Raw genomic sequence first — 26,532 nt, 5'->3', positions numbered from 1 at the left:
TTACACAGAAGAAAATATGCCTGTGATTGTTTTAATACCTAGTGAGTAATACTGACGCCACACCCCATTCTCATCCTGCAGTGCCTAATGCGATAGCCACACCATTACATCCTCAAATAACAATGTATAATTTACTTTACAGATACCAAGTATTTCTGTGGACACCTTTCTTCCTGTTACATCCTGGAATTATCTACATTATGCCCCAGCTTCAGTTCAACAGAGCTCAAGTTGTTCTACGCTAAACGGGTCTAGCAAAGTTGAAAACCCAAATAAAAATGGCTATGATTATATAATTCCTCCTCAGAAACACACCCAGAGACTTCCCCACCCAGTCCTTGGGTGCTATTTTGTTAGAAACATTTGACTGAGAAGTTCCACTGAGAAAGGAGTGACCAGAAAAGCTAACTACAGATCTCTCTGCTTGCTGAAGCCATGTATAACCTCAGACTTGGAAACCAGGGGGCAAACATTTCATGTCTACAAACTGCAGCGCAGAGACTTTGACACTTAGTGTAGAATAACCCAATGGATTGATTTCTGATACACCTAGTAGAGGAAAAGCCTGAGAGTGACTTGACAGTTTTTGTCATCTTATTAGTCTTACTGTCATTCATTTCTGTAGCATTTGTGAAAAGGAAGAAGGCAGAACATCACACAGTAAGGGAAGATGAAAAATTTGCCTTTTTATTCCCCCGCAGTTGCCCAATTCCAACTGCCCACTGGTAAGAGAGGCAGCATCTTCCTGAGATAGATTATTTAGGTTTCAAACATACCATCAACCCTTACTTTGAGCACCTTTTCTGGGTACTAAATCACAATTATCAATGCAAAACAAATTATTAATCTCCTTGAAGATCCCTAACACAAATAAATCCTTGCATTAACACCTTCCCGATTAACATTTTCTTTCCACTTGTATGAATCACCTACAAAGTAGTCAAAATGTCCAGGCTTCCTTGTTAAACAAGGAAGACTAAAATTCATCACTTCAACTAAGTTTTTTTGCAGCTCTACTAAGACCTCTCTTTTAATTAATTCTACAGGAGGCCTTTTCACGCAATTCAACAGAATTACTCATAAACAGGAAGGACAGCCTGAGTCGTAGCCTCTGGTTTAACTTACCCAGTCTGTTCCATCAATCCAGTTTAACCTAACTTATTTTTAAATAATTTATAGCAACAGCCAAAGTAGTCACAAGGGAGTGTGCCATGAACAATGCTCCCTAACTTCTCACCAGTTCCAGAGGAAGCAGTGACATTTTGACAGTCGCCAGCAAAGTCCAAGAACAGAGAGTCCCATGGTTGCTTCATTATCCAAACAGCCATCTTGCAAATGCAAATTGCCAAAGCAACAAAATGAATAGGCAATATGCCATCTCTGTTACCTGCATTAGCTAGCTGAATTGAATACTGGCTCAGAACAAATTTTAAAAATTCACTTAGAAGGTAAAGGGCTAATAACAGAGAATGAAAGACCATAAAAAAAAACCAACAACACAGAAGTGCAGAGTATTTTAGCATGCAAAGAAATAAAGACTCCTTACAGAAAAGTCATTCCAAGTCTGGAAAGATACATGGGAGAGTAGTATTTTCTTTGTAATTGCTTTAGTAATTTGTGCAACTTTGCCCTGGTCTGATCTATTCTTGAAACAAATCCACATTCTCTTTACAAAGTAAGACTAAGAATTACTGTCCTTCTGGAGCTGCTAGTGATTTTGCATTTTTGAACATTTTTTAAATTTTCATGTCTACCCACACGATAGTAACAATCCAGGTGACCAATGACAATTTTAGTATTATAGTAAGAAAATATTTATCAAGATTGTTTGCATTTTATTAATTGGTTCTTTTGTTTACTACAGGTTACCTTCTCAATTTGGTATGTTATGCATGAACATCTGAGCTCCTCAGACATGCCTAAAAACAATTGTCCAAATGCCATGTAAAACAGACAATTTAATTGCTCTACAAGAGCTCAGGAAATACCTACCTAACCAACCTGAAATACATTGCACATTACCCAGAAGATTTTTCATTTATAGAGGGAGGAGGCTGAGACTTGCTTCACAGTATTCATCCACACCTACAATTTCTTCCATACCTCCTGTCTGGAGCAGGACAGGATTTTGCTATTTAAGTCTCTCCTCAAACGACTCAGAGCACTTCGCTCTGGCACAAAACCCAGGCTTTATTTTTGTAAAGTAAACTGGAAAAGGAATTTTAAATTGTGAAACATCACAGAGATTATTGCTTAACTGGACTCAGAAGCGTTAGCAGATTTTTCAAACTCTCATTAGCACAGGAGTCACTTAGAAAGGCAAGGAACAATTTTCTACAGAGCTTCCTGGAGAACAGCCTACTCTTAGAAGCACGAGATTTAATTATCGTTAGGCCTGCATAAATGCTAGAACTATTAATGGTCATAAAATACTGTTTATGCAGCATGCCAATATTTTGGACCACCATGTAAGCTAATCAAACCCACTTTCTACTATTTCTTTCAAATTTAATAGTCATTAATTTCAAGGCCTCTCCTTTGGTTCTTGCATTTTGGCACAGAATTTTTTTTTTAAAAAAAAAAAAGGGCACAAACCACTTCAGTCTTACTGTACTGCAAGCACCAGATTCCCCAAACACTAGATAAGGAAGTCTTAACACTTTCATTTGTTTGTACAATTCCTAAATAGCATCTGAAGGATTTCCATTCTAAAATGATAATAAAAGGGGAGAGAAGGGGAGAGCAAGCTGAAGGGATGTGACTTACAATAAAAGTAAGTCAACAGTAAGTTTTATTTCATTCACTTTTCAAGGGCATTTATATTACACAGTTACACATTTATATTACACTGTACTAAAACCTGGAAGAGCTTCTCATTCAAGTGCAACTGCTACAAAGAGCAAAGACTGTTAAGTTAGCACAGATCATGTTTACTCCAAAAACAAAGCACAAAGAATTAACTTTGCTACTGAACACTTGGGAGGTTTCCACAGAAGCTGGTTTATGAATGAGTAGGTAATCAAAACTACCCCCCTCAGCATGAGTTTCAATTAATCCACTTTGCAAAACCTTCTGTGAATCAAAACATTGCCCAAAATATAGCTCTTAACTCGGAATTAGAGACCAACAATGCCTGTCGTAATTTATCAAAAATAATTAGCTTGCAGGTCCCTGAAGACCTACAATACATAATAAAGAGACCAGATTCCTGCTACTCTTGTACCAGTTGCCTTTCAAAACAGCAGGGAAGTTAAAATTCGTAATTGAAAAAGCGTTCCAACTTGCTCATCATCTGAACTGAAGTAACTGCTAGAAATTATTTCAGGAAGAAGTTCTGAGAAGACCTTTAGAACCAGGCTACAAGCCCTACTCCTCCATCAGCTGATCAATTGAATTTTATTACAAACAGGTTTAATAACAACCATACCTCAACCTTCAAAACTTCTCCTGACAGGGTCTGACAAACATGGGAGCACCCTCAAAAGTGACATTTGGAATGCCCAGATTTTACATTAACAATCTGCTCTTGAACAGTACTTAATTAGATAATTTTAAAAACACCTGTTAAACTGGCACAGTTGAGGCATGAAATAAAATAAAAACTCCAAAGAAATTAGGAACCACCAGCAAGATCTATACTCCCCCAGACTAGCACATCTTATTACTTCATTTATTCCACGTTTTTTTTTCCTTCGGTAAGTTTGTAGTTGAAGCACAGTCCTATTGCAAAAGTCTCAGATTAAGAATCACCATTCCCCCAATTCCAAACTGTTGTGTGACTGAGAAACAATGCTTTATGTCAAGATTAAAAACGGTGATTTTGCAAGCTTTTTTTTTCCAATAAATTAGCAGTAAGAGGGATCAGCAAGAAGAACACATCACTTACGGTTATTTTAGCAATTTCAAGGTTGGAGTGAATAATAGTCAATAAACCGTTCAGTTTTTAATGCTGACCTCAAGACCAACCACAGTATTACTCCTCTGACACAAACACTCTTCAGTGTTCTTTGTCTCAAATTACATAGCAACCTCTGCCACAATTTATGTGAAGCAAATAAAAAGATCTGTTGCTTCCTTCAACCACATTTGCTTTTCAGTTTAATTGCATATCCTCCATTTCTTATGCTGCAAAACAGGAAAAATTGTTTTGTCTGTCAAACCTCCCCTCTCCTCCTCTCAACCAACCTATCAGGGGAAGATTTTTTGTCATGTTCCTAATAGCTTCTTTTTAACAGTGTAGCTAACATTTAGCTAATACTGTTCAAACTTGGTAATGTACACAGTCAACTGATAAGAGGAAATTTTCTGTGTTATTCGACACGCAATCCTTACGCTTCCTGAGATTCTCCCCCTCACCCTTTCTGGAAAAGAAACCAGCAGGATCAGCAGCAGCTTTCATGTAGAAGTCGACAAAGGATGTTCAGGTTCTTTTTCTATGTGAATTAATGTAGAAGTCATTACATCTTCCAAATGTCAATAGCTAGTGCTCGGAAGTTGCTGCTAATTAGATGATACAACATTCTTCACCTGCCTAACGCAAGTGTCTTGCTCACACCAAGTGCAAGCTTGAGCCAGAGCCAAGATGTACCTTCTCAAAGGTAACAGTAATACCTACTTGCAGTTAATCTGCCAGCCTTACTGCACACTGTTCAAAGTCTGCCTGCATACAATTTCTGCAATATGTTTCTGACTTAATAAGCCATCTCTACCTGCCAAAATTTGCCCAGGAACACAAGTAGCTGCCTTCCTTCTCACTGCATTAGAAAGAAATGTTAAAGAGGGTACACCCATCACAACTGCATGAAACACACACACCTACAAATTCCAACACAGAGCAGTGCACAACTGATACTGCTTCTGATGACATACATTTGCAACAAATTATTTAGAAATCTTGATATTTCTGTCATTATCTTGGTATTTCTATATTCCTCCTCCAGCTAGTAGCACATGTTGCCACCATGCAATAATAACACGTAAGCTATTTTCTCAAGCCCTCTAACCAGAATCTTTTTGTATCAGAAAAATCTATTTACAATAAACTGACAGGTCTTCTACACCTTCTTGCCAGTTACACATTTCCACAAATAAAAAAAAAAACAACCTCATTAGAAATCAGCTAGCCCTTTGAAATCTAACACCTTTTCATCTTTTACTATACTGATAACCAAGAAAATGAAACAGATGGAAAAGATAGTCATCAAGAGACAGACACGCTTCTTGAGAAAAACAAGTGGCCAAATTAAGTGATGGGAACCACACCTAAAGCAGCATGCACTGTGGAATATCTCTGTACAGAAAGGAAAGTAACACAACATGAGTAAATATTTGTGGTTTTCTCAGTTATCGTAAGTCAACAGACTTCAGACTGCATTACTCTAACATAGCCTAGACAGACTCTGGAAGGTCACACTGAAATTTCAGATGATGCAGGACATTCATATAATGATTTTTCACAACAAAAACATATTACATCTTTATGTTTTCATGCTCATGACCAAGTGCAGTCCAAGGCATTAACTTCAAACTCCAAATTAATCTATGGCTTATCTCTCAAATACTTTTGAGTCAGTTTTGGGTTTTTTTTTGGCCTAACAGCCAATATTACTTGGAATGCTCCACCCATCAACCAACTGATTTACTGGGTGCAGGAAGAACCACGAAGCCACAGAGTTTCATCTGCAAAATGATCCAGTGAATTAACTGGGGAAAAGAATTTTAAAGGAGTCAGATTTGCAAAACATTAAACAGTTTTACAAAGGGTCATCTGCTTAAGAGATAGCATTTAGTGGCTGCTGCATAGCTATTTGAGATGCTCAGGATGCTTATACTTCATACTGTTTGAAAGCTACAATTCCGTAAGTTCTTTCAAATGGATGTATAATTTTTTCCAGTAACCAGCATGTAAGCCACACGGGTGGAATAAAGGAAAAAAAAAGGTAACTATCCTTCATATTATTACATATTACAGGACAGAAAAGGTCAACTCCCTAAGTATCATGAAAAACACTTTTACAGCAATGGTTAGTTATGAGATATAGACCCTAAATAAAACAGGATGTCAGTCTTTGCCATCATCATCAGAGGTGACCTCCATGTGCACCATCCAAGACCTTCTGCACCACATATCAAGACCACATATCAAGAAACTGAGACAATATTTTAATACGTACGCTCACTGAATCTCAGCTTCTGCAATGCTTAATTCAACAAGATTGGTAATGGTTTCCACACAGATTGCTAGTGACTCACTGGCAACAAGGCAGAAGTTTCTGAAAGCAATATTGTTCATTTCTGTTCATCTGCTATAGCATGACGACTTCTATATAATAATATAGAGGTCCTAAGATACTCGTATAACAAACCCTGACATCATAATAATATACGCAATTTCTGGATTTATATTCAACTGTTCATTGAAAGATTAGTTCTTAAAATAATTATCAGCATACAATGATCTAAGTTTCTAAAAATAAATTTCTAAAATATTTTGGTTTAAACTAAGATATTTTTTATAGAAAGCTGACAAAAAAACCCCACCAAAACACCAGAACACACAGAAGTAACTTCCTACTCATCTCCATTAAGGTTAACTGCTGCTCAAAGCTGATTGACAAGCACACCACTCAAGGCTCTGGTTGTCAAAACAAGACTGCACAGATGGTACCTGTGTTTCTAAATTTCCCTCAAAGCAGCCTGCCAAAGCTGTCTGCTGTGACGGAGCCTTTTCTAGGACAGGAAGGTAAATAAGCTACTGCGGGGAAAAGAAAATGTGCCTGATAACGTCTGCTTCTATTTATGTTAATGGAAACCATAATTTAATATCAACCCTGTGTATTAATGGCCTGGTGCTAGAGGTGAAGCTTAGGAACTGTCAGTGAAGCACACATTCCTAGTACCATTGGGTTATTTATTACAACTGTGAAGTCTCTTATTAACTTTATCGACTTCAAAAGCAAAAATACAGACAAGTATAGTTGAGAAAAACTAATCCCCTCCACATCCTTGTGAGCCTAAAGGGAGTAAAAAAAGGTAAGTTTAAGTAAACGTTAATTTCTCCTTCACAGTGTTGCTGTATTATCTAACAAATCTATAGCTATACATTGCAAATAGAGTATAAAAGCTGAATTTAACAACTGTATTTCTGTTCCAAGCAGTGTAATTAGAAGACAGCACTGTTAAACCAGGTGCAATGATTAAAGCAACTCTGCAACGATCCAGGTTACCTTGAACCTTTTAATAACTCTAGTAATTTTTTCCCTACTTCGGCCATTTTCAATTTAGTAAAAACACTAGCTAGCACCGAATTAACAAGGTTTTTCATTCATACTTGACTGAAAAAAAAAAAAAAAGCTGCTCTGAGAGAAAAGCAACACGCATGCGGAGAAAATTAAATATTCCCGGTTCCCTGAAAAGATTCAACACATCAGCCCCCTGTTTCAAAACGGCACGACGCCTCACAATGACTTTTGAGGACAAAAACTGACACCAGGGCATTTCCAACCCCTGGAGCACGTTAAAATGCAGCTCCACCAACACCGCACTCCGGGCAAGAAATCTCACACGTCCTCGGCCGCTGTTAATCCGACAGCTAAAACAACGCCACAGCGAAGAAGGAAAAAAAAAAAAAAAAACACAACAAAAACACAACCTAGTGAAAGTAAGAGGAGTTTCTGTTTGGTTTTATGACGGTTTCTCCTCAGGCAGAGGGAGGCCGAGGGCCACCTCGCTCTACCCTCCGGCGCCACAGACAAAAGAGCGACAACCCGGGGAGGGGGAAGGGGGGTCCCCCTCATGTCGGCTCTTTTCGGGACAACACCCCCACACCAACAGCGCGGCCTCTGGCCTTATCTCCCCCCCTCAACCCACCGTTCTTTATTTAACCGTGCCGAGTGCGGCTCGGTGACGAGGTTTCCCTTCTTTCTAGGCACACACACAGAGAGCCCCTGGAAAAACAACAGCAGGCGCAGACCACACACAAAAGCTGCCTGTCCCTTCTCCGCCATAGCCTGAGGCGAGGCCGCCCCTCCCTACCCCCTAGGCCGGAACAAACCACCGGGCCCTGCCCGACCCCTTCCACCTCCCCCGCAGCAGGGACGGCGGCCTCCGCAGCTCCCTCCCTCCCTCCCTCCCTCCCCGGGGCGCTCGGAAATCGAGCCCGGCAGGAGCCTGAGGCCTAGCCAGGCCGGCAGCGGCACAGGCCCCACGGCCACCCGCAGCACACCCCCCTCCGCCTCCCTTCCCCGAGAAGGGGGGTACAGAGCCCCACGGCTGCTGCCCGCAACCCCGAGGCCGGCCCAGTTGTTCCCCGCACCCCAGGCTCTCCGCTGCCGGCAGCCGAGCCGCGCAGCAGGCGGGTCAAGGCAGACAGCGCACTCACCACACGGGCCGGGCTCACCGCGGCGGCCACCGGCCCCCTCAGCTGCGGCACACGGGGGCAGCCGCGGCGCCCTGCTCCTCCAGCACCCGCGGGCCCCGGGGCCCCGCCGCCGCCTGCCGCCGCTCCCCCGCCGCCGCCGCAGCGGCAGCCATCTTGAGCGCCAGCTCCCTCCCGGGCCGCCTCCCCGCCTGCCTCCCGCACCGCCTCGGCGCGGCCGCCCGCCCCTTCCTGCGCCCGGCCCCCGGGCAGGCGGGGCGGCCCCGGCTGAAAGAGCCGAGTCACGGCCCGGGGCTGGCGGGAGAGCGTGGCGGGCGGGGCTGGGGGTGCTCGTTGCAGGGAGGGCGCTGAGCGTTCCTGTCAGCAGGACCGTGTCCTCCCCGTTGTCCTCCTCGTTGTCCGCCCCGTTTTTGGGCGCGTTTTTCGCCTTTCCACCGTATCGAATGGCCGCCAGGGATCGCAGCGGGTTGCAGCGAGGCTGGGGCCTCGAGGCCGCGGTTTTTAGTGAGCCCAGCGCGGGCTGAGGAGCTCTCTGCGCGCTCAGGGCCTCCCGGAGCCCCCCGCCCGCCATTTTCTCTCTCAGCCCCCGCCGCGCGGGCGGAGGCTCCTCCGTGCGAGGCAGGTTCAGCCTCTTCCTCGCTGATCGCATCGTGCCCTCAAACCTTAGAGCTTGGGAGCTGGCTTTCCTTGCTCAGGAAGGAAAAATGTGAGGGCTGTTGCCCCTTGAGTGGCCGTGCAGGGCGGGTACCCTGTTGCTTTGCCTGCCAGGCCCAGGGGAGGGCACAGAGCTGGAGAAGGTTCCTGTAGGTTTCTTTTTGCAGCACACGTTTAATTAGGTCTCAACCAACACCACAGGTAAGATGTGTTGGGGTCCTAACAAGCCTTACTGTATCTTGCAGTGTCTGAACTGTATCTGTTGGGCTATGGAAGAAGTTTTAAAATTAAGTTCTACCTTACAAGTATTGGTGATGACTTGCTGCATTGAGTTGGCACACACTAACAGTTTTAAAATGCTTGGGGAATTAATATCGGGGTATTTCAAATTAGCATCAAATTGATTCCCGTGCTACTAGAACATGAGCTGTGGTGTCAAATACTAAGGAACTTGTCAAAATTTGTTTCCAAGTTTAACAGCAAAAACGGTGTTCAGTGGTCCCACCTTATTTCCCAGATATTTTATCGTGTACATGCCCAGCTGGAGGCTCTGCAGGATCACTGCTGGTGTGTGCTCACTGTGCAGGATGCTGCAAATGGAATCGCTGCACTTCTGAATGCTTCGTAACACCGTAAGGAGCGTGCACTGTATTAGTTCAACACATCAACTGCAGAGGACTAGGTGACCTTGAGATACCATTAAAACGTCGATGTCAGGTCAGAAGTAACCCAACTCAGAGCCAGGGGCTTGAGACAGCAGCCTACAAAAGGAAGCTGAGTTGTGTCATGCAGACAGGAATGTGGAAACAAATAGCTGAGCTGAACTCCTGGATGTGAGGGAAGGTCTGTGTAGCAAGAGTTTATTCTTCAACTCCTGTTTCTGAGTCATGTATTGATTGCAGACAGGTGTTAATGTTAAATTTACAAGAAATGTGATACTAGTTAAATGTATTCTTCTTGGTTTTACTAAGGAAAAGGAAATTCACTTTATTATTTAATCTTTTCCATGGAAACACTTAAGCTTTATGTTGATCAAGGATTAGTGCTTGAATAAAATAATACTACTATGAGCTATTCAATGAATGTCTGAAAACAGGGTTTTCTTGCCATATTCACAGGCATTTGGGATCTTAAGAACACAGGAAGTTAAGATATTTACAAAGACCATGTTTCACTTACTAGAAGTTACAAAAGTGTAATTTGGAAAGTTTCATATGGAAGTGTGAATCGTAAGCATTATGGCTGTTTTATTTCAAGGAGTTGAACATGAAAGATGAAGAAGTCTAGAAACAGAAATCTAAAACAATCAGTGTTTGTAAGCACCAGAATCCTTATCATTACACAATAAAATATCCGAATGAATGATTTAATCAAGAATATGATAGTTAGCCAGATCTGGAAGTCAAGGATGATCAGAGATTAGTCCATTACATTGGTATTGTAATACTTCCTGCAATCCCCCAATGAAACATTAATGCCACTTGTTCTTAATGACTGTATGAATTATGTAAGTCTTTGTCCTGATGCACAATCTTTTGTATAACCAATTGGCAAATTGCAGCATAGTTCGTAAAAAACAAAACAAAACAAATCTGATTGATTATATTCCTATCTAATTAGTCCTCCTCTAGTTTCCCTTTATTTAGTGTCATCATCCTATTACTCTAATTATAACTGTACATGCCACAGGAGATTTTCAATCAGCAGTTGTCCCTTTTTGCAGATTCCTCTCCTTAATGTTATGCTGGAAATGTGAACCTTATTGAAGTTACCAGTATCCTGTTCAGATGCAGAAGCCAGCACGAGAAGCTAACATGGTAGGTATTCTCTGCAACCTTTGTTTAAAGTCACAGAAAGGAGAAGTGGTCAGGGCCTGAGGACATCCTTTTACTTCCCGGTTTAGAGCAAGTAACTGTACACACTACATAGTTCTGGTGGTTTGTTCAGTCTGGTTTTTAATACTCCAAGCTGGAGACTTCAACCACTTCCTATACCTGGTTCCTATATATGATTCCTTTAATGCTGAAACATTTTCATTTTCAGGTAGCTTTTATCTTCCCTCAGTGTTTAACTCTGTTACCACTTACTAAATTCTTTTACAGGTATGTACTTGGTAGCAACAATTTTCAGTATTACAACATATTTTACCACATTAAACTGTGTTGTTTAGGTTTAAAGAAGTGGGATCTGAAATGGCCTATGGTTCTCATTAAGTAACCTTGCAAGAGTAAGTACTTTAAATCTCAAAACCCATTTTAGACCTCTGTCAGTGTAACACTTCTCCAATGCTTATTCTTTATTCTGAATTTTAAAACTTCAGAAATCTGTAAATGAGCTTGTTCTCTCTTTGGGAGCTCTTCCCACTAGATACCTAGATTATTTCAAATGTCTGCTTTCTCCAATTATACAGCATTTCTTCCTACATGACACGCTGCTTTAGGATGTAGCTAAAGCAGTTAGCACAAAACAGTACCTTCTTTTATGATTACTGTTTTCATATCTTATTTCAGCTTATGAAATCTGCAGTAATTTATTTCCAGTTATTCATATTGTTCTTTCTTTTATGTCCTTAAAAACCTGCAGGAATTAGTTTTGGTTCTATAACATATAATTTCAATTTTCCATTCCTTCCTCTTCTTTTTTTTTTTTCATTCCAAAAAGCAATAATGGGTAGTCATGGTTTTAGGATTTTGCATTTGTGGCCACCATAGTAACATTCTTCAGACTGTACCTTAAAAATGAATCCCCATAATAGCCTGTGTGACTGAGAGAAATATGCAAAATACAAGTGTAACTGTCAAATGGTATAATCTAATGATTCAGTATTTATATTACTCTTTCCATATAGCTGTCTTCATAAAAGAAAAAAAATATGCATTGGCCATCATTCAGTTTTCTATTTTAGTTATCTATGTGACCTGTAATGCTGATAATAATGGAACATTTCTCATTTTGAAACCTGTGATACCAGAGTGAAAGGCAAGAATTATATATTTTTTTTCCAGCTGGCTGCAAGCATTTAAAAATAAATGTCCTTGTTATTTCACACAGTCAAAATTCTTGCATAAATGATATAAAACAAAATATAACAAAAAAGAAAATCTTTAACACTTCTGAGTGCTAGACTATCATGTTAACAAAACCTAAAATTCCTGCACTTATGTAAAATTCCACTGACCGAAGTGTATCCACCAAACAAAGTAATTGAAAAAACTCAGTAGTCATTAAAGTGTGCTGAATATCACCAAAGCTCATGTAATTCAGATGTAACTTTTAGAAATAGTTATTTATTTTAAAATAATAAGAAGATGATACCAAAATAAAGCGTTGCACTGTGGAATGACAAGCTCAGTGTTCTGACCATAACCTGTATGATTTAGATTTGCTTTATACAGCAGAAACTTGAAAAGAATGCTGTAAAGGAATGTGAAGTGCATAAGTGTAAAATTAATATTCCTTCATGAATGCTTCTCTCTCAACCATTCAGTTTGCACAAGCAAATATTATGCTGTGGAACCCACCAAACATTTTCAAGTTTGTTTAAAATTTAAAAAAATATATCCAGTTATTTGATGCTATGTATAATAGATTTGCAGATTATCAATTATTAATGTTTGTGTTTTCAGCCTGCTAGGAATGAAAAAAATCTTTATAGAGATGCTCTTTATAGAGTTGCTGAGAAGGAAAGATGAAATAATAAGGAAGGTAAGAAACTTCCCTTTGCTGATTTCTTGTTAGAAGTTTCACTTAACTGTCCCATCTCATTATCCTCCTTGTCCCACTGGCATTTAGAGATGCAATATGCTGATGTAGTAACATGTGCAACAGATTCTCATGGCACTCCTTACTGCCTTTCTACTTACATGTAATTTCCTGATTTGCTTTAATCTCAGAGCTCACAGGGTCATTCAGCAATATGAAACATGACAAAAATTTTGAAGCATGATAAAGTACAAGAATTTGCCACATAACAAGAATGCAGACCTTCTTGGAGGCTGTGAGGATATCAGAGATTTAATATTCACTGGGCAGAGCAAAACCAAGTCACTACCACATATTTGTTGTTCTGGTGCCCTCTGTTGAAATAACCATCTGTTTGGGTTCTAAATCCCCCCTCGGAGGGTCAAGAGCCCCTGCCAAGTGCCATATGCTGCCACCTCTTTATGGTGCACTTTTGTTCCTTGATTTATTTCCTTTTCTATTCTGTCTCAACAAAAAGCAGAAATACAACCCCTTAGTGCCTTTCCTTCCTCCAGTGGTAGTCATGTTGAAATTTTTCTTTTCCTTCATAACATTGTTGCATCAATGTTTACAACAGCCTTTTATTAAGCTTATGAAAGTATCACTGAGTTGAGGTGATAATTAAGAAAATTACATTTTATAAGAATTCCAGCTTGAGTGTGTGTTGAAAAATGAGAACTACCTAAATTAGCAATGTAATTATTGTTCCTTTCTGGCACTTTTCCTCATGTACTATAAAACCAGGGGAAAATTAAGACAGGTAGGGCAATATAGTTGGAAAGGGCTCTCTCTGGTAAGTCAGTATCTTTGTTTAGCTGCATGTAAAACCACAGCCTTGCTCTCACTTTGCAGGAGAACCTAAATGGTAGAGGTTAAGACAGTTTTCAGGTTCAAATAGCAAGCAGTGGCAAGATGAGGAATAAACCCCACGGTCTGGTCTTCTGTTCCAACCACCACATCATATACATCCTCCACACTTGTGCAAGTTACAGGAATTACATTATGACTAAACTGCTGAGTTGTTTTTCCAGTCAAATTTCCCAGGTAGAGCACTCTTACTGCAAGTAAAACGTGGGACTGTCTTACATCTCTTGTAGTCACATCACATTTCTTCAGTAAAAGAAGACAGGCTGATGATTTCCTGGAGCTGTTCTTGCTTAGTGTCACACATAAAGACTCAAAAGTTTTGTTATGGTTTGGTTTGAGAACTTCTGATACAAAACTTCCCCAGTGCACCTTCCAGCAAACAGGACTATCAATTCCCACAGGTCCAAGCAAACCTTAGCTAACCCGAAGATATTAATAACTGCATAAAGTCAGTTGAGGTGATTTTATATTAGTGTGGATCTAAAGTAGCTGCTGCTTATTCAGATCACCTTTCTAGCACTTTTAAAAAAGTGTATTTTTCAGGAAATTGTAGAGGAACATTTTGTACATTTTGCCCCTGAGTGTTTTTCAGAAACAGACCTATAAACAAAAATCACTTTTGTAATGTGTAGCTAAAGTACATGCTTGATAAGCAGCTTACAAAACTATTTTCAGTGGAAGCATCAAATTTGTTTAGGTAGGCTGAGATTGTTTTTCAGACATCATAGCTGTATGGTAATTTCCTTTTTTCTTTTACCAGATTCTACATATCATGTCTACTATGACAGGAAAATTCTCACACATGCAGAACCCTACTTTTTTGCTAAGAATTTACTCCTCCACTTTTAAATTCCTTTTCAAGGCAACATTCTCAGTTTCCTGTCTCTCTTTCCTGTACTGGTAACAAACTGTTACATGCCATTCCAGCAAATTCAATTTCAGCTGGAAACACAGAAATTTCTGAATTTTAAACGTACAGTATAATTTGTTCCTGCCATGTAATGCTGTCTGCTGTTCTTTGATTCTACCAGGTGAATGTGGCAGCATTTACAGAAGAATAAAAAGGAAATTCGCTAAAAGAAAAAGGCAAGTTGAATGAAAAATAGTAACTAATGGTGGAATTAGCTCTCATTACCAGATAGGAAGAGACAGTATTTGTGATTTGGCTAGTTAACTGTCTTTGATGTTATTTTCCTACATAAGCTACTGATAGAATTGCTAAAGAAACAACAGTGAAAGGATCAGAATGTATTGTGAGCACAGATGGAGCTTACATTGTATATATGTTAAGACAGTTAATTTAATTTTAGCCAGTGATGTTAGTTTCTTGGAGATGAAAAGATACTTATTACACATGCATTGAGGCACATTGAAGGCTACAGTATGGGCAAATGTTTTAGCCTATTAAGAAAAAGAAGACTTTGAGAAGCCCACTTTCTGTTCTGCTGGGGAAGCTTCTCTCATATGCTAGGCCACATTACCTCCAGTCTATTTGTCTAAAATGCCTTTGGTGTTTGGTGGCTCTGCTAGGCAGACACACACTGACCTACATGTAATAACAGGAGTCAGAAAGTTACTCATCTTCCTCATAAAATCCTCAGTCTTTACAGCTTTACTGTAGCTGAACTTAAATTCAGCAAGTTGATATTGAAAGGTTGTTTATGTGGCAGTTTATCACTGTCTCTCCAAGACAGCAGCTTTTCTTATCAATGTTTCCATTAACATACAGTGCTCTGCAAAAAAAGAGCAATAAAAGGAGTGTCCTCTGTTTTCATACACAAAAAGCACCTTCTCCTAAGATTTCCCTCCACAGGAAGCACATAGGACCCCGAGACAGCTTATACAACTAGTGTCTCTACAAGGGGCTCTGCACCCCTTCAATCTAGGAAATTATCTTTGGGTAAAATACACAAAAGAAAGGAAAACTTACCTCCTTGGTGGGAGAGAATGTTTTTGTATCTCTAACCTTTCTCAGCAGTGAAGGTGGAAAGAAAATTTGAGTTGGATCCATCACTCCTGCCTGAAATCTGCAACCGGTCCTTGTAATTCTATATGATTATTTTAACACTGAGATGCAGCATAGCATAGTAAATTATTGCTTCACAAGTTTTTGGAAATTCTCTCGCACGCGAATCTACTGTTTTATCAGACTAGAACTGCTTGGCTGCATGTAATTTTTCTCTGAAGCCTGAAAGACATCTGTGCTCTGTTAGCCTGGAATCCCATAGTCATCGCTGCTCAGCTCCTTGTTGAGGTGTCAGATCTTAACAACAGCCAAGTGATGGATATTTTCCTCAGAAAGCACTTGCTCACAACTTCCTTATTCTTCAGAACGTGCAGATGAAGGGGTTGCTTTGAACTTCAGGGGTTCTTATAATAGTCACCCTGTTGAGGGTGTCACTAGTGAAGCCTACCAATTGCAGCTTACCACAGAGGGGCCTAAAGGTACAGGAGCTTTGCTGATATGAAGATTCAGAAGCAGTGTTTTAAGGCAGCTTTTAGGCACATCTTGCATTTTTGAAGTTCAACACATTTGGCTATATGTACGTGTGGTTTTAAAGGCAGAAGTGTATGGATGTACAACAGAACAGTTCTAGATACCTAGATCAGAAAATGTGTGCAATACATGTGTTTATGTGGGTATGGCTTTATGTTTTTATATAGATACACATGTGAATATATATTAATATGTATAGTTATACTTAGTGTATGTATCTGAACATCAAAGCACTTGATGATGGAAGGGTAGTGTTTCCTGTCATACATTTTTGCACTTATTCATTTTGTTTCTTATAACTAAAACAAGCTAAAGATCTTCTAACTCAGCAGCATGAAAAGTATGCATTGGAACTATGTAAGCACCAGGAAAAAAAATACTGTTTGCCCTATAAAAGATTTTGCTTTATTTTTTTTTAATAGAGAGCTATAATCACCCGAGTAACCCAATAAAAGTGCAGTTAAGGTCTATATTAATTGGCTGATACATAATTGGCTACAGCATGTGAGTGAGCACTTCTGATGTTAAGCTGTGCGTTATGTATAACACATACAACAGTTAAGCAAAATCCATAAGAAAAATTGATCTGACTTCCCCACACTCTGTTTAATGGTTTGGTAATTTTGATATAGGTTGTCCTGGTTTAGACTCTCTTGTTGCTTTTTCATTATTCCATGCACAAGGAAAGGACAGAGAGATGACAAGTCATGTAAAACACGTTGCCAAGTGAATTTGTATTGCGTGCATAGTGAAGTGAGAGGTTATGTGACAGTGTTATCTCTACTATCTACTTCTAGTTCTCTGCAGGTCTTCAGAAGACCAAATATAATCCTTATCAACTTTTGCGTAAAACCTACGCATTTTTTTCCAGCCCCATTTCTTATAAAAATTATATGCTGAGATATGTAAAAGAGTAAAAATGGCCCCGTGTCTCAGATTCTACCATGGAATCTGATACCAATACTAATTTCATCATCAAATCCACGTTTCTCGGAAGGAAGCAGCTTCCCTGATACCTATCCTACGTCCCCATCTTCCACCCAAAAAAACAACCAACCAACCAAACGGGAGAAGGGATGCTCTTTTCATTCTCCTGACCATTTGCTGAGCTGAGCCCCTCAACTTTAGCAATGGCATTTGGAGCCTGGCACTCAATTCAGGTGTTACAGAGCAGGTCTGCAAACTGGCCAGTCACTCTTTCCCAACACAGAGAAGGACCAGCACGATGCCTTGGCATGCTTGCAGTCCTTTATACAGTCATACATAGTGAGACTCTGCTGAAGGACAGCAAAACATTAAGTTTATTATGAGAAGTTCAAGAGTGAAAGGAAACCTTATTCCCATCAAGAACCTAACAGGTAGGAACATCTGAGCCTGGTGAGAGACAGGGACGTTGTTTCTTATCACACAGACACAGGACATGTTGACAGGTAGCAAAAGGATTTTGTATGTTGATGGTGTGATGCAGATGTCTTCAGCTATGACTTGTGAAGCCTAGGTCACAGCTCTAAAAAGTGTGTAGTGACAGAAGGGTTGCTTCTCCTTTTAAACATTTAGAATGTCAGCAGAAAGGATTTTGCACTTGTATTTAAAATTATATTACAGACTTTTGCATTATATGACAGGAGTCTTTCTGGGTGTAGTTTTCAAATGGTTCTCAACTACTGAATTATGTCTTAATTCACAGAATTGTTATAATGCCCTTTATCATTCAGTCTATCTTGTTCCCTTCTATTCCTTCTCTGTATGCGTGTTTTAGGAAAGTTACACCAGTCTTGTTTTGTCAGTAATTCCTTGTAGGTCTTTATATTTCTGTTAATATGATATCTTAAGTCTACCAGATATTAATATTCTAACGATTAACTGAATTAAATGAATTATGCAAAAGCAACATAAAAACTAAGCCCTCAATTTGTAAATCTCCAACATACAAAAAGTTAATGGCTAATCTCATTAAAATATAGCACCAATATGTAGGAATAATAAGTAAGTGTTTGATTTCTACAAAAAGACATGATAATTAAAAAAATCTCAGTAGACATCATCTCACTTTTAATTACAGTTTATTTGCATGGTTATAAGTCTATTTATACTATTCATTAATATGTCAAAATACTTTGTAGTTATTCATTAGGAATCCAGGACTAAATTGCATTCTGTCTGAGTTCTGAGTGACTCAGAGTCTAGTGTAGATTTCCATTTATTCTCTTTAAAATAGAATAATATTTTATTTTCGAGGCAGGTAGAGGTGAAAGATTTTGGAAATTCAGTCTTTAGCTGTTATGTGACACAGAGGCCATGTTTTCAACTGCAAAACTCTAGAAAAAACATTTCTGTGTGTTTTCTCCCACTAAATACTGCTGAAAATAAGCTTCATTTGCAACCATTGTGAGGTTCTTACTGATTTGTTGTCAGAAATAATTTACAAACTCAGTTCTGTACTATTGAACCACCAAATATGGGAAACTAACAACTGCATTATAAAATGGATTATCTATATTCTGTTCCTGATTACGTGGATGTTGTCTATATTTAGGGCCGTGTCGCAGTTTAATTAGAGTATTGTAAATGTGCCAAACATCTTTAATTCATTTAGCTTTAACTTTTCCATAGTTTGTATCTAGAAAGTCTCAGTAAGTATTAAAAAAGTGAAATGCTTCCCATGAAGTTGAAGCATTGATTTTTTTTTTACCTTTTGAAAGGAATTTGACTCCCATTTTACCTCTGGTATATGATGTTTGGCATCAGCCCTAGGATTTTAAGACTATCAAACTGCCCTAGAGAGAAGCCACTGCATGAGCTATTCCTAAGTATTTCCTTCCAGTGCTTTTATTTCTAAAGGTGTAAAAGATCACTTGCTTTTCTGAGTTTTAAAGCTTACTCCAGCTCAAGATATTTGGCTAGTGCACTCAAACAAACTGTAAAGATCTGAGGCAACATCCCTGGGATAACACTAGTGCCTAAGCAGTGGGATCAGTTATAAACTCTCACTGAAGTTTCATTTTTATTTTGGAAATTCTAACTTAGCAAGAATGATACAAACATACAAAAAGTTGCTGAGACCATGCCATCCATACAAGTTGCACAGTAGTATATTCTAAAAGAGATGTGTAAATATGTTTTCCCCAGCATTCCTGCCCCCAGATATTTTTTCTAAGCTATATACTTTCTTCTGTTATTTACAGGGATTGGTTTAATTATCTTCTAAATAGGAATTCTTCCTCAAGCCTGTTTTCAGACCCCATAGTTCTTTGTTTCTGGTACAGACACGTCTCTGGCAGTGGCAAAAGGACTGGTGGTAGGAGGTGCCCATTTAGAGCACAGGCTGGATGACCTTGGCTTTCCATTCTCCTTCTGAGAAGGTTAAATGGAATTCCCTCTATCAAGACAAATATTTATAGGAGAGCTGTGTAGAGGTTAGGTTGTGGAAATTAATACACATGGACTTTGTAGCTCCAATTAAGTGCACAACTGGATTCCTTTCTCACCATCTGTCCAGCAAGACTGTGCTTCAGCTCCCTGTAGTGGATAATGCAGGAGAGGCCTAACATTGCTTTTTTTTTTTCTTGGTGAATTTTATAAGAAGTTGTTTTTTTTTTCCCCAAAGTACAGATGCTTTACATCTTCAGAATTTTTATCACACCTCACAGGATATTAAGGATATGAGGATTAAGGATGCTAAAAAATAAAGTCTCATTAAGTGTTTTAGCTTGAGTGTTCATTATGCAGCAAAAATATTATTTCCATTATCAAACAGATGGGCTGGTACCTATATGCACTTTTCTTGTGTACATACAGACTGCTTTCTTTACATCCCATTCTCACATTTTTTTAGGCTGTGTATTCATGTATCTGACTTTTCAGATGTCCAATTGAAATAGGACTTCTTTCAGAGTAGGACTCAAGGTCAAGTTGTGCAGACTTCTAGTAGTTTTTTAAGTTCTTCACAGACATCTCTCCAATTGAAAGGAGGTGTCCAAAACTGAGAACTGTTCTTAACTGAAAGCCTTTTTGTGCTCAGTGGAGTGAAATAATTCTTTTACTTTTTTGTTTAACGACCTTTTTCTGCATTTCAGTAAAGTAGTCACACTTTTTGGAACACCAAATCACTGTTGACTCATTTTCTGTTTGTGAACTGCTATTCTGTAAGACCTATATATCACTTCTTCCTGTAAAGTAGCTGCTTAGCCAGTTTGTCTCCAGCTTACATTTTTGCAATTATTCCCAACTATACCTAATAGTTTCTCATATTATTGAATTACATTCACTTTACTTTGTTCCAACTCATCATGATTTGTTCAATTCTAATTGCATCTTCCAAAATGCTTGCAGCTCTCACCTGAACAGGATATCCTCCACAAATATGATAAAAATATTCTCTATCCTGTTGCATCACAGAAACAGTTCAGGGCTCAGGATGTAAGTATCTGGAGATCTCATTTCTTACAAACATATTTGATTGTGAACCACTTGACACCACTGCTGAGTGCCGTTTGCTAACCATTTCATCTGAGTTTGTGTAGCCAGTGCTCCTCTGTCCCTATGAGAGCATTAGATGATACAGCATCTGAATCCTTGGTGAAGTGGATTCCGTTATTTGTTTTTGAGAGATTATTGTTGATTGTAATTCATCATCCAAATGCTTACAAATAGTATGCATATTAATTTGCTCCAGTATTTTGCCTGATACAAAGTAAAGCTGACTGTCCTCTGATTGCCATCCTTTTTTTTTCTTTTTAAGGTAGGAACCTCAGTTATCTTATTCTGAGTTCTTGAAGGTGAATGTTAATAGCTTTAAGATTGCTTAGCCATTTTGCTAAATACGTTGGCTGAAACTTACCTAGTCTGTGACTTCTTACTTGCATGTAAGCATAGTAACTGGGTAGATTCCATGTTAATCGTGTGAGCCATCTGATTACAGCTGACATTTTGGAGAAGAACAAAGCAAAAAAAAAAAAAAGAGGCTTTGGTCTTTCTCACATTACTTAGTGCTAGTTTCCTCACCCACCTGAGAGCCTGACAGTTCTTCCCCAGTAATCTTTCACATAAGCATTTTGTTACGCTTCATGGCTCTTTGAGAGTTCTAGCTCATTTTGTATGTTAGCCTGTCTGGATTTTCCTTCTATATTATAATTGTTTTGCTGTTGGTTTTGATAAATCAACCTAGATTCTGCTTTTTTTTCAAAAGATGCAAGCCAGGCTCTTGTCTTGTTAGCTTGCTTTCTCATTGTGGTGGTCTGTTTGCAGCCTTCATGTTGATTCTATAGGAAATGGCAAACTTTCCAGAGTTTTCTCCTGAGATTTGCTACAGAGGGGTTTGGCATTCAAACTGAATTTACTGAAACTTCTTCAAGTCTGTAGGTTTGAATTTCCTTCCCTTTTGCAGAACTTAATGACCCCCATCATCCATATAGTTTCCTGTATTCCTTTCTGAGTAGTTCTCTTGCTGTTTGTCCTGGTGTGGGCCTAACACAACAAAGAAACAGCCACATGGCCACTCACTCAACTACCCCCTCACACACGCTGTGGGATGAGGACAAACCCAACTAGAAGCTCATGGCTTGAGACAAAGGACAAGGAGGGCTCTTCACCCATTAAAGTCCCGGGCAAAACAGACTCAACTTGTGGAAAAAATAATAATTGAATTTCATACTAATCAAATGCAAATTAAAGTACCACGCACTTCATCTTTTTTGTTTGTGGGTTTCTAACAGGTCTTTGCTGTGACACTGTTCTTTTCCTTTCCTTTTTGTCATTATCCAAGTATTTTCACTAGCCCTTTACCCTGTATTCCTTTTCTACTACCCGTGCTTCCTGAAAAAACTCTGCAGTCCCCTAGCAAGAACTAGTTATGACAATTTATTCATCATTTTGGTCACAAATGTAGAATTACTTTCAGTTCCTCCTGTTACCCATGTTCTTCCCTAAGTGTGCAGCATCTGAATGCAATGCCAGGGAAACATTTTTCTTATTATTCCTCTATTGTAATGTTCAGTAAAATAATTCCCCTCCTCCTCCCTGTTTTTTCCTTTTTTCTCTAAGCTTTTGTGCTTTATCTGAACCCTGTGGTGTGATAAGGATAATCTGAAGATAATTTAATTTACATCAGCTGCAGACAACTAGGGAAGATACAACAGTGAAGAGGGAGAGTGGCATAGCATCAACCAGCCAGGTAGCCCTGCTTTTCTTTCCTCTGGGAAATGCTCCCTTTGTGCCAGCTTGGAAACTGGTTTGTTACAGCACAGCACTGCAAAAAGACCATGTAACAAATAAAACCATCTCTCTGCTATTTGCCCATTCAGAATCCTCTTTGCTTTTCTTAGAGCATACAGATGAGCATTAAGGAGAATTAAATGAACCAACTTTCAGTGGCTGTTCTCCTAGAGGGCATTAAAAAAGCTCTCCGAAATCAGACTTCTGTGTTTTTCGCTCCTGCAAGCAATGGTGCTTCATTCCAACCTTTGCCCCGACGTTTCCCAGCAGCGATGATGGGAAGGGGGGACGCTGGAAGCCTCCTGGCATTTCGGCACCCGTCTCGTTTCGATTGGAGCTGCTGTCCTGCTGTCCCAGCCCTCAACCCCCGGGACAAGACAGCAGCGCCCACAGGGGGACCCCAGCTGTGCCCTGGTGGCGGGACCCAGCCCGCCGGCTCTCACGATGAAGTTATTTTATTTAAGCCTGTGGTCTGACATTCGTTGAGGTTTTGCTGATCCACATCTGAAAGGGGAAGAACGCAGACGAGCTGTACAAATTATGTGGTTAATTTAAATGTAATTTGTTTCACACACGAGACCAAAAAAAAAAAAAAAAAGAGAAAAGAAATCAACAGGACAATCTTTCATTATATAAACATACTTTATTTAAACACAAACAGTCCTGAGATTTATTTAAACATACACGTATATTTACTATTTAAATATTAAATATTTGTTTAACCATACCAAAATACTGCTGATAAGCAAACAATTTACTGCTTGGCAAGAGTAGAACACCAAAACCAAAAGGCAAACTTAGAAACTCTCTTTAAAGAGAGCCACGATTTGTAGGTGATCTCCGCGGTTGGGTCGCGGTGAGGAGCTCCTGGCGTGTCAGCCCTCCCGGGAGCGGGAGCGCTCCTGAGGGCCGCGGAGGAACGTGTGCCGCGGGACACGCTCCCACGGAGCTGCACGGGACTCGAAGGCGGCCTAAGCGCGGGGCAGCCCGAGCTCCTCCGGGCCCCGGGGCCCCCGAGCGGCGGTCCCGGTGGCGGGGCCCGGTGGCGGGTCCCGGTCCCGGTAGCAGGTCCCGGTGGCAGGTCCCGGTGGCGGGTCCCGGTCCCGGTGGTGGGTGCCGGTAGCAGGGTCCCGGTGGCGGGTCCCGGTCCCAGTAGCAGGTCCCGGTGGCAGGTCCCGGTGGCGGGTCCCGGTGGCAGGTCCCGGTGTCGGGTCCCGGTCCCAGGTCCCGGTCCCGGTGGCGGGTCCCAGTGGCAGGTCCCTGTGGCGGATCCCGGTCCCGGTGGCAGGTCTCGGTCCCGGTGGCGGGTCCCGGTCCCGGTGGCGGGTCCCGGTAGCAGGTCCCGGTGTCGGGTCCCGGTCCCAGTGTCGGGTCCCGGTGGCGGGTCCCGGTGGCAGGTCCCGGTGGCGGATCCCGGTCCCGGTGGCAGGTCTCGGTCCCGGTGGCGGGTCCCGGTAGCAGGTCCCGGTGGCGGGTCCCGGTGGCGGGTCCCGGTCCCAGTGTCGGGTCCCAGTGTCGGGTCCCGGTGGCGGGTCCCGGTCCCGGCCGCCCTGGGTGGCGGCGCTCGCGCCAGCGGGGGGAGGCGGGGTCGGGCAGGGCGGTGCGCGCGCGCCCCCGCCCGCCCCGCCCTCCCTGCACCCGCCGCCGGAATGTGTCCGGCGCGGGCCCGGCCCTGAGGCGGCTGCGCGGCCGCCGGGCCCTGCTACGCCCCGGCCTTTCCCCTCCGCGCTCCCCTGCGCGGCGCCGGCGGCAGGAGGAGGACGGGCCGGAGGCGGCGGCGGCGGAGCGGGAGGGACGGCTCGGCTGCCATCGGTGAGAGAGGGGGACGCTGCCTCGGGCCTCCTTGGCGGCGGTGAGGGGAAGGGGGCTGAGGGGAGGTCGGGGGATGGGGGCTGTGCGAGCCCCGGAGGCGGGAAGCGTCGTCGCTCCCTCAGGAGCACCGGAGGGGAAGGAGAAAGCCTTCGATTCCCCCGGTGTCAGGGGGTGGCCGTGCCCGGTGACTTGAGGCGGTTTCCTCTTTTCGGCGGGCCCTACCGGCACGGCCGCCGCCTCCGGGCCGGCTGCGCGGAGCCTCGGGAGCCCCGGGCGCTGCTGTCCCGGCCCCGGAGCCCCGGGCGCTGCTGCCCCGGCCCCGGAGCCCCGGGCGCTGCTGCCCCGGCCCCGGAGCCCCGGGCGCTGCTGTCCCGGCCCGTCCGGGCGGCGGAGCGGGGAGGAGGCACGAGGTGCGTGGCTGTGCGGGGGGAAGGGGCCGCTTTTTCGGGTTGTCTGGTGTTCGTGTTGGGCGCGAGTTGCTCGCGCGCGGCTGGGCGCTGGGCAGTGCGGCTGCGGGAGGAGCGCACCCGGAGGAGAGGGAGGGATTTTTGAGATAAAGTTGTTTTTTTTCTGGGGAGGGAAGGGAGAGGGGTTGTGGAAGTGTTCGTATCCCTTCCTCCTCCTTAGGAAAAGTGAAGTCAGTTCCCAAGAGCCAAAACTAGCGAACTGCTGTCCTAAGCCTGTGTTGTCTACATGGCTCAGATTCATCCACGTTTGGGTTTTGTTTTTTTTGTTATGAGTTTGTTTTTTGGTTAGTTGCCCCTCCCCCTTTTTAATTATTTTTTTTCCAAGCCCCTGGTACAAAAAATCCTTGTCTTTAGAGTACTTCAAAACCTGCTGAAACCATCTGAAGTGGCTATGGCACTCTGAATGAAATGGACTTGGCAGCTCCTCTCGTTTGTAAGTCTCCGGAGTGTGGCATCTACTTTGCTCTTGCTGTTACCCTTTCAAAGCTGGGATGTTACAGTTGCTTGGTTTTGAGAGTATTGTAAATAAATCATAACATCACATTTCACAGCTGTATGTATGCATTCATTCTTTTGTGTAAGAGGTAACAAAAAAGGCTTTAAAGTGTCAGTACCTTTTCAGAACAAGCCCGGCAGTACAGAAGAAATAGCTTGTTTAGGTACATGTTGCTTTTCTCTTTCACTGGCAAGCTCTAATCTCACAACCATGTTGGTGACTTTCCAGATAAAACTTTAGAGAAGGGCAACTGTCCTGTCTGTGTCCAAGGATAGATGTTACTGGCAACATTTTCTTATCCCTTTAAATTCAGGAAGAGTACTGTGGCTTTATTTGACTTTATATCTGTAATATAGGCCAAAATCCTGATTGTCTGTCAGACCAACTCATGCTCCAGCTGTTGTGAAGATTTAATGGGGTATAAGATTAGTTCTCTGAGTTATGCTTGTCTCCAGGTTTTAAGTAGGCTTGTAGCCAGTGCCGTTTGTCTGGGTTACATGGTATTAATGATACTAATTATGAGGGGTTACTTTGCAATTTAAACTTCAGTGACTGCAAATATGGTTACACACAGTAAGCGCTAATTGATTCCAGTGTTGTAAGAGTTGAAGCTAATTTGGAGCATTATCAGAAGTACTCCGCAGTGTTTTCTTTAAGATGGTTGTAGTTAAGTGTATTGCTTGGGTAAAAGTAGCACTCAGACTTTAACAAGTGATTCACAAATTAAGATTTGGGAAGGGGATTGCAAAAAGATCCAGGGCATAATGTGGGTTTCTGTGGAAACTAAGCTGCTGGTGTATACTTCCTAGCACTTGCAGACAATCTGAAGTCATGGCTGCTTCTTCCCTTCTGTTATTAATGGGACTTCCACAGCTAGAAAGTGAGTTAAGAGAACCGATCTGGTCAAAAAGTAGTACTTTTATTTCTTTTTTTTATTCCTCCTCCTCAAGTTACTTTTTGATAAGAGCGACTTTCTGACCAACTCACTTGCCTGGTCATAGGGACATTGTCGCAATCCAGAGAAGGAGGAAGTGTGGTGTTAAGAAGCAGGGAATAACTGCAGTCCTGATACAGTCACGTAAGTTGTGATGGGTGATGTGCGTATCTGAGCCATGGTTTTATGGTCAGTAAGTTAATATAAGAAGGTGCTGCTGTTAAAAGAAGCTACTCTGTGTTTTTGATTGGTTTATGTCACTTGTGAAGGTAGCAAATGATAGGAAGAGCGTTGGATGTTTTCTGTCAATATAGACTTATATTGATTATGGAGCCATGGTATAGCCTTTTCGTGTTGGTTGTTATTTTTTTTACTTCTAGCAACAATAAACAGACCAATGCTTTTGAAGAGCCACATTTGTGCCTCTATTTTTCTTCCACATGTCTGCAGAAGTTGCTATGGTTTTCTCCTGCT

The 26,532-nt window shown here is 41.7% G+C and overlaps 2 protein-coding genes and 1 long non-coding RNA gene across 20 annotated transcripts in view; 2 read left to right on the top strand and 1 right to left on the bottom strand.

Moving 5' to 3' along the window:
• The window catches only part of RC3H1 (ring finger and CCCH-type domains 1), a 61,004-nt gene extending 52,443 nt beyond the window's left edge, over positions 1 to 8,561 (bottom strand). For all 11 annotated transcript variants that reach the window (XM_051624612.1, XM_051624614.1, XM_051624618.1 and 8 more), the window contains exon 1: positions 8,381 to 8,561. The gene's annotated coding sequence lies outside the window, so the exon portion shown is untranslated. The remainder of the gene's footprint in view (positions 1 to 8,380) is intronic.
• Positions 8,562 to 8,691: 130 nt separating this feature from the next.
• LOC127386833 (uncharacterized) lies at positions 8,692 to 22,425 on the top strand. Of its 2 annotated transcripts, XR_007889986.1 has the most exons (5): positions 8,692 to 9,232; positions 10,755 to 10,848; positions 12,658 to 12,736; positions 14,671 to 20,555; positions 22,179 to 22,425. It is a non-coding gene; the product is annotated as an uncharacterized LOC127386833 (long non-coding RNA). The 2 variants fall into 2 exon arrangements; XR_007889985.1 differs by having other exon boundaries at positions 14,671 to 22,425.
• A 1,573-nt stretch (positions 22,426 to 23,998) lies between these two features.
• RABGAP1L (RAB GTPase activating protein 1 like) overlaps positions 23,999 to 26,532 on the top strand; it is a 246,130-nt gene continuing 243,596 nt past the window's right edge. For 6 of the 7 annotated variants that reach the window (XM_051624380.1, XM_051624383.1, XM_051624382.1 and 3 more), the window contains exons 1-2: positions 23,999 to 24,161; positions 24,983 to 25,061. The gene's annotated coding sequence lies outside the window, so the exon portion shown is untranslated. The remainder of the gene's footprint in view (positions 24,162 to 24,982; positions 25,062 to 26,532) is intronic. The other variant, XM_051624379.1, reaches the window with a different exon arrangement.

Source organism: Apus apus, chromosome 7 (genome assembly GCF_020740795.1).
Source record: "Apus apus isolate bApuApu2 chromosome 7, bApuApu2.pri.cur, whole genome shotgun sequence".
NCBI classification, from domain to species: Eukaryota; Metazoa; Chordata; class Aves; order Apodiformes; family Apodidae; genus Apus; species Apus apus.
The sequence above is the reverse complement of the archived record's forward strand: the minus strand, read 5'-3'. Positions and strand labels throughout refer to the sequence as shown.